This window comes from Lissotriton vulgaris, chromosome 1_1, assembly GCF_964263255.1.
Source record: "Lissotriton vulgaris chromosome 1_1, aLisVul1.2, whole genome shotgun sequence".
Lineage (NCBI taxonomy): Eukaryota > Metazoa > Chordata > Amphibia > Caudata > Salamandridae > Lissotriton > Lissotriton vulgaris.
The window spans coordinates 688,309,801-688,321,443 of NC_141685.1; positions in this window are offsets into that span (position 1 = coordinate 688,309,801).

An 11,643-nucleotide genomic window follows, 5' to 3' on the forward strand; every position below is an offset into this window, starting at 1 on the left:
GTGCAGGAATAGGCAAGAGAGGAGCAGAAAGCTGCAAGAGAGGTGCAAAAGAAGAGAGTGAGGTGCAGAATGGGGCAAGAAGGTGTAGAAAGAAGCAAGAGAGGTGCAGAAAGAAGAGAAGGAGGGGCAAAAAGAGGAAAGAGACGTGCAGAAAGAGGCAAGAGAGATGCAGAAATATGTTAGAGAGTTGGAACTTCAGAAACAGGCAAGAAAGGTATAGAAACAGGCAAAATGGTAGCAGAAAGATCCAAGAGAGTTGGAGAAAGAAGGGAGTTAGGTACAGAAAGAGGCATGAGGGGTGCAGAAAGTAGAGAGTGTGGTGCAGAAAGAGTCAAGGAGGTACAGAAAGAGGCAACTGAGGTACAGAAAGAGGCAAGAGGGGTACAGAAAGAGACAAGAGAGGTGCAGAAGAAGAGAGCAAGGTGAAAAAAGAAGAGAGTGAGGTGCAGAAAGAACAGAGTGGGGTAAACAGGGAATTGGGGTACAGAAAGAAGAAATAGAAGTGCAGAAAGACCCAACATAGTTGCAGAAAGAGGTAAAAGGGGTACACGAAGAAGCAAGAGAAGGGCAGAAAGAAGCAACAGAGGTGCAGAAAGATTCAAGAGAACTGCAGAAAAAGGAGCTGTGCAGAAAGAAGAGAGTGAGATACTGAAAGAATAGAGTGAGGTGAAGAAAAAAGCAAGAAATGTGCAAAATGCAAAACGAAAAGAGGGAGGTGCAGAAATAGGTAAGAGAGGTGCAGACAGAGGCAAGTGAGGTGCAGAAAGAAGAAAGTGAGATGCAGAAAGAGGCAAGGGATGGTGCAGAAAGAGACTAGAAAGTTGCAGAAAGAGGGAGAGAGGTAGAGAAGGAGGCAAGAGAGGTACAGAAAGAGACAAAAGAGGTGCAGAAACAAGAGAGTAAGGTGCAGAAAGAATAGAGTGGGGTGCAGAAAGAGGCAAAAGAGGTGTAGAAAGAAGAGAGTGGGATAGAGAAAGAGGCTAGAGAGGTGCAGAAAGAGACTAGAAAGGTGTAGGAAGAGGGATACAGAAAGAGGCAAGAGAGGTGCATATAGAACAAAGAGAGTTACAGAAAGAGGAAATAGTGAAGGAGACTTCACATTGGTATTGGCTGATGATGGAAGAGCTGGAGGGGGAGCTTACTCAACAATATGAAATATGGGAGACGGACTTGCCAGGAGCAAGGCTGGAAAAATTATGGTAAGTATCTTGTACTACACTTCATAAAATCATCAAACCTACCTATTTAAAGAGAAATCATCTTTTTCCATTTATAGAGTATATTGGACCCCGAAAAAGCTGTTGAAGGTGGGGAATAGAGGAGAGATGGCGTGCACTAAATGTGGTCTTAAATCGGTAGACGACATGCATATGTTTATTGGGTTCCCAGAAAACCAGGTGTTTTGGGGCGAGATATTTACGGCGCTGACTGAAATGCTAAAGAAACAAATTCAGGTAAGCCCTCTCTTAATATTTTTTGGGTTGGTTAATGAATCAGTTGGAGATGAACAGAAATTACTATTCTATGCTATGTTGTTGGCGAGAAGAGAGTTATGCAAAAAGTGGACTAGTGCTCTCCCTCACATGTATATGAAGTGGAAATCATCCCTAAGATATAACCTAAATGTAGATATAACCTTCTTAGATAAGAGAAGATATGTGTTTTGGTGCCCAGTAGTTAAGTGGTTGGAGAGGTAGGAAGGGTGGTCCAATGATTATGCCTAAACGGCAGCCCTTGGAAAATGCGCCAGCCTCTCCTAAATCTCCTCATTCTATCTAGCAAGGGCGGTACCAAAGAAATGATAGAAAGATGAGAGTGTCGCAAGACAGGGATTGGGGCTTCATGAAGTGCAATGTGATGGGTCTTTTGGTAAGGCAGACAAAAATCAGATCCTTGATCTTACGGCACAGGGTGGTCATGGTTGAAGGTGTGTGAAAGGCAATCTGAGGCTAATGAGGACAAAAAAAAGAAAAAAAGAGAACTGCAGAAAGTGGCAATAGACATGCAGAAAGAGGCTAGAGAGGTATAAAAAGAAGAAAGTAAGGTACAGAAATAGGCAAAAGAGTTACAGAATGCTGCAAGAGATGTGCAGAAAGATGCTAAAGAGGTACAGAAAGAAGAGAGTGAGTTGTGAAAAAAAGCATGAGCGGTGCACAAAGAAGAGAATGAGGTGTGGAAAGAGGCAAGAGAGATAGACACAGAGGCTAAAAAGGTGCAGAAAGAGGGAAGAGAGGTGCAGAAAGAAGAGAGTGAAGTGCAGAAAGAGGCAGGTGAAGTGCAGAAAGAAGAGTGTAGGGTGCAGAAAGAGGTGAGAAAGGTACAGAAAGAGGCTAGAGAGGTGCAGGAAGAAGCAAGAGAGGTGCAGGAAGAAGAGAGTGAGGTGCAGAAAGGAAATAGGCAAGACAGGTATAGAAAGAAGGAAGTGAGGAGCAGAAATAGCCAAGAGAGGTACAGAAAGCTACAATAGAGGTGCAGAAAGAGGCTAGAGAGGTGTAGAAAGAGGCTAGAGAGGTAAATAAAAAAGAGAGCGAGGTGCACAAAGAGGCAGGAGAGTTTCAGAAAGAGGCAAAAGAGGTGCTGAAAGAAAAGAGTGAGATGCAGAAAGAGGCTAGAGGCGTGCAGAAAGAAGATTGAGCTACAGAAAGAGGCACGGTCGGTGCAGAAAGAGGCAAGAGAGATGCAGAAAGAAGAGAGAGAGGTGCAGAAAGAGGCAAGAAAAGTGCAGAAAGAGGCTAGAGAGTTGCGGAAAGAGGCAAGAGAGGTCCAGAAAGAGGCAAGAGAGGTGCAGGAAGAAGAGAGTGAGGTAGAGAAAGAAGATAATGAGGTGAAGAAAGAGGAAAGAAAGGTACAGTAAGAGAAGTTTGAGGTGCAGAAAGAGGCAAAAGAGGTACAGAGAGGTACATAAAGAGGCAAGGGAGGGGCAGAAAGAGGTAGAGAGGTGCAGAAAGAATCAATAGAACAGCAGAAACAGGCAAGAGAGATACAGAAACAGCCAGCAGAGGTATAAAAAGAGGCAAGAGAGGAGCAGAAAGAAGAAAGTGAGGTGCAGGAATAGGCAAGAGAGGAGCAGAAAGCTGCAAGAAAGGTGCAGAAAGAAGAGAGTGAGGTGCAGAATGGGGCAAGAGAGGTGTAGAAAGAAGCAAGAGAGGTGCGGAAAAAAGAGAATAAGGTGCAGAAAGAGGAAAGAGACGTGCAGAAAGAGGCAAGAGAGATGCAGAATTATGGTAGAGAGTTGGAACTTCAGAAACAGGCAAGAGAGGTATAGAAACAGGCAAAATGGGAGCAGAAAGATCCAAGAGAGGTGAAGAAAGAAGAGAGTTAGGTACAGAAAGAGGCATGAGGGGTGCAGAAAGTAGAGAGTGTGGTGCAGAAAGAGTCAAGGAGGTACAGAAAGAGGCAACTGAGGTGCAGAAAGAGGCAAGAGAAGTACAGAAAAAGACAAGAGAGGTGCAGAAGAAGAGAGTAAGGTGCAAAAAGAAGAGAGTGAGGTGCAGAAAGAAGAGAGTGGGGTAAACAGGGAATTGGGGTACAGAAAGAAGAAATGGAAGTGCAGATAGACCCAACAGAGTTGCAGAAAGAGGTAAAAGGGATACATGAAGAAGCAAGAGAAGGGCAGAAAGAAGCAACAGAGGTACAGAAAGATTCAAGAGAACTGCAGAAAAAGGAGCTGTGCAGAAAGAAGAGAGTGAGATACTGAAAGAATAGAGTGAGGTGAAGAAAAAAGCAAAAAATGTGCAAAATGCAAAACGAAAAGAGGGAGGTGCAGAAATAGGTAAGAGAGGTGCAGACAGAGGCAAGTGAGGTGCAGAAAGAAGAAAGTGAGATGCAGAAAGAGGCAAGGGATGGTGCAGAAAGAGACTAGAAAGTTGCAGAAAGAGGGAAGAGAGGTAGAGAAGGAGGCAAGAGAGGTACAGAAAGAGACAAGAGAGGTGCAGAAACAAGAGAGTAAGGTGCAGAAAGAATAGAGTGAGGTGCAGAAAGAGGCAGGAGAGGTGTAGAAAGAAGAGAGTGGGATAGAGAAAGAGGCTAGAGAGGTGCAGAAAGAGACTAGAAAGGTGTAGGAAGAGGGATACAGAAAGAGGCAGGAGAGGTGCATATAGAACAAAGAGAGTTACAGAAAGAAGAAATAGTGAAGGAGACTTCACATTGGTATTGGCTGATGATGGAAGAGCTGGAGGGGGAGCTTACTCAACAACATAAAATATGGGAGACAGACTTGCCAGGAGCAAGGCTGAAAAAAAATATGGTAAGTATCTTTTACTACACTTCATAAAATCATCAAACCTACCTATTTAAAGAGAAATCATCTTTTTCCATTTATAGAGTTTATTGGACCCCAAAAAAGATGTTGAAGGTGGGGAATAGAGGAGAGATGGTGTGCACTAAATGTGGTCTTAAATCGGTAGACGACATGCATATGTTTATTGGGTGCCCAGAAAACCTGGTGTTTTGGGGCGAGGTATTTAGGGCGCTGACTGAAATTCTAAAGAAACAAATTCAGGTAAGCCCTCTCTTAATATTTTTTGGGTTGGTTAATGAATCAGTTGGAGATGAACAGAAACTACTATTCTATGCTATGTTGTTGGCGAGAAGAGAGTTATGCAAAAAGTGGACTAGTGCTCTCCCTCCCACGTATATGAAGTGGAAATCATCCCTAAGATATAACCAAAATGTAGACATAACCTTCTTAGATAAGAGAAGATATGTGTTTTGGCGCCCAGTTGTTAAGTGGTTGGAGAGGTAGGAAGGGTGGTCCAATGATTATGCCTAAACGGCAGCCCTTAGAAAATGCACCAGCCTCTCCTAAAACTCCTCATTCTATCTAGCAAGGGCGGTACCAAAGACATGATAGAAAGATGAAAGTGTCTCAAGACAGGGAGTGGGGCGTCATGAAGTGCAATGTGATGGGTCTTTTGGTAAGGCAGACAAAAATCAGATCCTTGATCTTACGGCACAGGGTGGTCATGGTTAAAGGTGTGTGAAAGGCAATCTGAGACTGATGAGGACAAAATAAAAAAAGAGAAAAAAGAGATCTGCATAAAGTGGCAATAAAAGTGCAGAGAAAGGCAAGAGAGGTTTAGAAAGAAGAAAGTAAGGTACAGAAATAGGGAAGAGAGGTACAGAATGCTGCAAGAGATGTGCAGAAAGATGCTACAGAGGTACAGAAAGAAGAGAGTGGGGTGTGGAAGAAAGCATGAGTGGTGCAGAAAGAGACAAGAGAGATGCACAAAAAAGAGAGTGAGGTGTGGAAAGAGGCAATAGAGGTAGACACAGAGGCTAGAAAGGTGCAGAAAGAGGCAAGAGAGGTGCATAAAGAAGAGAGTGAGGTGCAGAAAGAGGCAAGTGAAGTGCAGAAAGAAGACAGTGGGTGCAGAAAAAGGTTAGGAAGGTACAGAAAGAGGCTAGAGAGGTGCAGAAAGAGGCTAGAGAGGTGCAGAAAGAAGAGAGTGAGGTGCATAAAGAGGCAGGAGAGTTTCAAAAAGAGGCAAGAGAGGTACAGAAAGAAAAGAGTGAGATGCAGAAAGAGGCTAGAGACGTGCAGAAAGAAGATTGAGGTATAGAAAGAGGCACGGTCGGTGCAGAAAGAGGCAAGAGAGATGCAGAAAGAAGAGAGAGATTTGCAGAAGGAGGAAAGAAAAGTGCAGAAAGAGGCTAGAGAGTTGCAGAAAGAGGCAAGAGAGGTCCAGAAACAGGTAAGATAGGTGCAGGAAGAAGAGAGTGAGGTAGAGAAAGAAGATAATGAGTTGAAGAAAGAGGAAAGAAAGGTACAGTAAGAGAAGTTTGAGGTGCAGAAAGAGGCAAAAGAGGTACAGAGAGGTACATAAAGAGACAAGGAAGGAGCAGAAAGAGGTAGAGAGGTGCAGAAAGAATCAAGAGAACAGCAGAAAAAGGCAAGAGAGATACAGAAACAGCCAGCAGAGGTGTAAAAAGATGCAAGAGAGGCACAGAAAGAAGAAAGTGAGGTGCAGGAATAGGCAAGAGAGGAGCAGAAAGCTGCAAGAGAGGTGCAGAAAGAAGAGAGTGAGGTGCAGAATGGGGCAAGAGAGGTGTAGAAAGAAGCAAGAGAGGTGCAGAAAGTAGAGAAAGAGGGGCAGAAAGAGAAAAGAGACGTGCAGAAAGAGGCAAGATAGATGCAGAAATATGGTAGAGAGTAAGCATGGGCGTAAAATCCGTTCCGCTCGCGGATTTTGCGGATTTTCGGTAAATTCGCAATCCGCGAGATTTGCGGATTTCCCGCAAAATCCGCAGATTCGCACGCAGCGGATTTTTTTTTCTTGGTGATACAATTTTGCGGCGCGCGGCGTTTACTTCCCGTCATTCATCGTTTGCCGAGTTATTTTTCTTGATATTTTGCGAGTGCTGCGCCATTTTGGATCTTGCTGCGGGATCCCGCGGGAATTTGGCAAGCGCGATTAGGTAATGGCGGCTTGCCAACTTTTACAGCGAGAGTTTGTCAACGCGAGTACGCCGTGATCACGTATCGCGGTACTTCGCAATTGCGAGCTTTGAGATGCGGCAAGCAGCAACAATCTCGCACTCGCGAAAATATAAAATTTGCAATTCTGCACAAGAAATCCACCAGCAAGCAGCATAAACCTTCTGGAAATGATGATTTTTATCTGAATAACTCCTCAGGTTGACATTTGCCTGCACTTTTTTTGCGAGGAGTCCATTTTGGGGAGGGGGGTGGGAGGAAGGAAGTGCCCCACAGTCTTCAACTTCCTGTTCCTGTCCAGCAGGCTCCTCCCAGTGCTTTGTCCATCTCCTGGTCACTTTTCATTTGGATCTGGAGCTGGAATGATTACTTTTTGTGGATGCTCCTGGATATTTGGATTTTTCGGCCTTTTTGACTTTCTTTGGATCACTTTTGGATTAGAAATTTCACAAGTAAGTTTGTTTGGGGCATTACAGTTGCTGCAACTACAATTTTGGAATTTTCGATTTTTGGGCTGTTTTGGGGCCTTTTGCCCAGGGGTACTCAGTGGTGGGTGCACTGAGTCTTTCTGTGGGGTGTTTTGAATTTAAACATCATGGAGGGGCTGGATGGCTTGGGATTGTGCTGATTTTTCTGTGATTTTCGTTTTTTTTGGCCTGTTGTGGCCTTTTCACCTGGGGTAGTGAGTGGTGCATGGGCCTAGTCTTTCTGTGGGTTGTCTTGAATTTAAACATCATGGAGGGGTTGGATGGCTTGGGATTGTGCTGATTCTTCTGTGATTTTCGTTTTTTTGGCCTGTTGTGGACAGGCCATGTGGTTAGGGCCATTTTGAGTGCTGCTACAGGCCCTGGCCATGTGCTGTGATAGAGGGGCCATTTTGAATGCAGGCAGTGTTCTCAGGCCTGCACCCATTTTGCCTAGCTTTCATCCATTATGCCCAGGGGTAGTGAGTGGTGCATGTGCCTAGTCTTTCTGAGGGTTGTCTTGAATTTAAACATCATGGAGGGGCTGGATGGCTTGGGATTGTGCTGATTTTTCTGTGATTTTCGTTTTTTTGGCCTGTTGTGGACAGGCCATGGGGTTGGGGGCCATTTTGAGTGCTGCTACAGGCCCTGGCCATGTGCTGTGATGGAGGGGGCCATTTTGAATGCAGGCAGTGTTCTCAGGCCTGCACCCATTTTGCCTAGCTTTCATCCATTATGCCCAGGGGTAGTGAGTGGTGCATGTGCCTAGTCTTTCTGTGGGTTGTCTTGAATTTAAACATCATGGAGGGGCTGAATGGCATGGGATTGTGCTGATTTTTTTATGATTTTTGTTTTTTTGGCCTTTTGTGGACAGGCCATGTGGTTGGGGGCCATTTTGAGTGCTGCTACAGGCCCTGGCCATGTGCTGTGTTTGAGGGGGCCATTTTGAATGCAGGCAGTGTTCCCAGGCCTGCACCCATTTTGCCTAGCTTTCATCCATTATGCCCAGGGGTAGTGAGTGGTGCATGTGCCTAGTCTTTCAGTGGGTTGTCTTGAATTTAAACATCATGGAGGGGCTGGATGGCATGGGATTGTGCTGATTTTTCTGTGATTTTCGTTTTTGTGGCCTGTTGTGGACAGGCCATGTGGTTGGGGGCCATTTTGAGTGCTGCTACAGGCCCTGGCCATGTGCTGTGATGGAGGGGGCCATTTTGAATGCAGGCAGTGTTCTCAGGCCTGCACCCATTTTGCCTAGCTTTCATCCATTATGCCCAGGGGTAGTGAGTGGTGCATGTGCCTAGTCTTTCTGTGGGTTGTCTTGAATTTAAACATCATGGAGGGGCTGGATGGCTTGGGATTGTGCTGATTTTTCTGTGATTTTCATTTTTTTGGCCGGTTGTGGACAGGCCATGTGGTTGGGGGCCATTTTGAGTGCTGCTACAGGCCCTGGCCATGTGCTGTGTTGGAGGGGGCCATTTTGAATGCAGGCAGTTTTCTCAGGCCTGCACCCATTTTGCCTAGCTTTCATCCATCATGCCCAGGGGTAGTGAGTGGTGCATGGGCCTAGTCTTTCTGTGGGTTGTCTTGAATTTAAACATCATGGAGGGGCTGGATGGCTTGGGATTGTGCTGATTTTTCTGTGATTTTCGTTTTTTTGGCCTGTTGTTGTGGCCTTTTCACCAGGGGTAGTGACTAGTGAGTGTTGCATGTGCCTAGTCTTTCTGTGGGGTGTCTTGAATTTAAGCATCATGGAGGGCATGGGATTGTGCTGATTTTTCTGTTTTTTTTCGATTTTTTGGGGGTGTATAACTGAACAGATGTTCCTCTGTCTTCCATTGCTTTTAGGTGCACAAGACTCAAGAGAACCACCAGTGCCAGGAAGAAGTCCTGCAGCGGTGTGTGTGTGTGCAGCATAACGTCACGCGACGTCACGTCTGGCCTCAGACAACTCTACAATTCGTGCAACTGCGGCCTGCTGTCTGACCTGCTCTGAAGAAGATGGCCCCAAAAAAAGGTCTCCGTAGCTCCTCTAGCAAGAAAGTTGCTAGTAAGGAGCAGAAGAAGCAAGTTACCAAGGAGGCTGGTGTGCCGGCCGCCGCGTTTTTTGGGAGCAAAAAAAAAAGTACGCCTGCAGCAGCAGCAGGATCTGCTGGGTACCAAGCTGGGAGCAGCACCCCCGCTCCATTGGGTTCAGTGCCTCCACCACCACGCCAACTTAAGTCAAAGCCCTTGAGTGCTTCAGAGGCAGTCAGTGTACTTCTTCAATCACCATCGACCAGTGATGTTGGCTCATCGCAAGAAAGTAGCAGCAATGTCCCTGAATCAACACAGGTTGTTGTAACTCATCTGACAAGTGTTAAACAACCACAGCCGCAACAACAACACCATGTGCAAGTACAAGCCCAAGTACATGTGGAAGGAGAGGCAGCGCAAGGAGATGCGCAAGCAGAGGTGCATGGAGGGTCACAAGTGCCCACAATAATTGTTCCTCCCGAAGTAGGGGCATATCAGGAAATTGACAATCAAACCGAGGTATCATCTGAGGAAGCCACTCCTCCTGATGATCATTCATTGTTTTCCACATCCCTAGCAAGGAAAAGATCAAGGGGGGTGTCTACATCTTCTTCAAGCCCACCTCCTTCTGATGATCTTAATCTGGATGAAGATTGGGAACCATCATCACGGCAGTCTGAGAGTGAGGCACACCATGATCTGACAAAGATACCTAAGCGTAAAAGGAAGGTCGTCGAAAAACTCATAGCTATGGAGTGTGATGAGGCTCAACAAGAAGTGACAGATACTGCTGCTGATGAAGCCTCTCACGATGACGACGAGCCAGTCATCATAAAGGTCACTGCAGCCCCAGCGGGCATGCAGCAAAGAGACATTTTGACCCTATCCCGAGAAGCTGCTGAGCGTGATGATGATGTCGACGAGGAGGCAATGGAAACACAACAATCATTGGATTTGGAGTTAACTAGTACACCAACACCTACCGCTTCCATATTTCTTCCTCGCAAGAAGGGACCTCCATCCACCTCGACCTGAATTAGTGGTGGTGAAAGTGTAAAACGTACTGAAGTTCGGCAATCCACATCCTCCACTTCATCTGGCATTAGCAGCAGGACCACCACCACCAGTATCGCCGCCTCCTCCGGCCCCCAAAGACATTTCAAGTCTCCAGTTTGGGACTTCTTTAGTGTTTGCCCAAAAAAGGAAAACGTAGCCATTTGTAGCATTTGTAAGCTTCGAGTTAGTCGTGGTAAGTTTGGTACCAACTATGGTACCGGAGGCCAGAGAGGTCATCTTAGGAGAACGCACGCTGTCCAATGGTTTGCGCACCTAGAGGCGATCAAGGAAGCCCGAATTGCACGTAATGAAAACGTTGATTTTTCATCTGATGATGACGAGGAGGAAGAAGACGATTCAAACACTTCACTTACACCCAGTACCCCTGTCAGCAGCCCACCCCATGTGAGACACACTAAGAGTGTGGGAGAGAGTGAGACACCAGTGCGAAAAAGTTCATCAGCGAGCGTAACTGGGTCGAAGATATCATCATCATCATCCCGTAAATCCTTGGTCCAGGGCAACATTAAAAAGATGTTGTTTACAGAAGCGCAATATGAACGCAACCACCCACTGACGCGTCTGTATAACACTAAGCTGGCTAAAATGCTAGCTCTGTACCTTCTCCCTTTTTCTTTTGTAGAAGTGGTTGGTTTTCTAGAATTAGTGGCAGCGCTCTGCCCTAAATGGAAGGTGTCTAGCCGGTTCTATTTTGCCCGAGTTACGGTTCCAGCACTACATGAAGATGTTCTGGAGGTGATTGGGGCAGCTTTGCAGAAGAGTGCTGTTCACACTATACATCTGACAACAGACAGGTGGACCAGTGGCGCAGGTGCTGATTACATGTGCATCACTGCACACTGGGTCTCTTTTTCAGGGGTTAAAGCAAAGCTAAATGCAGGTGTTGACCCGGACATTGTTTTTAAAGCTGCTCGGAAACATGCAACACTAGCCATGTTTGTTTTGGAGAAACGTCACACAGCACAAAACATTTTGGATGTGTTTAACACAAAGGTCCTTGACTGGCTGTCCCCAAAAAAACGCCAGGTTGGGTATGTTTCCATGGACAATGGCGCCAATATAGTTAAGGCCATGCAGCTGGGTGACTATTTCAGAGTGCCGTGTTTGGCGCACTGTATAAACCTGGTTGTCAAAAAATTCTTGAGTGATAAAGACAGTGCAGCGTATAGAGTAGTGGACACCTGCCGAAAAATGTGCAACCATTTCAGCCATTCTTTTAAGGCCCGGAAGCATCTGAGGAGCCTGCTATATGCACGTCAAATGCCAGTGAAAGCACTCATCCAGGAGGTGGTAACACGTTGGAACTCAACCTTCTACATGCTTGAGCGTCTGTATGAGCAGTATACGGTACTCGACCACTATTTCTTAACACAGGGTACAGCTCAGAAGGAGGACCTGAGGATGGGTGCGGCGCAATGGAACATAGTTAAAAGCCTGACACGCATGCTTCGTCCTTTTGAGTTCTTCACGCGTGCAGTCAGCAAGGAGGACTGTAATTTGGGAAAAGCTATCCCATTGTTGTACATGCTGGAGCACCAACTGAAGGAGGTGTGTTCTGTGTTTGAAAAAGATGAAGAAAACCAAGACCCTTTTGTTCTGGCTGAGAAATTATTAGAGCACCTACAAGGTGATGAACGTCTTAAAATGATCCAC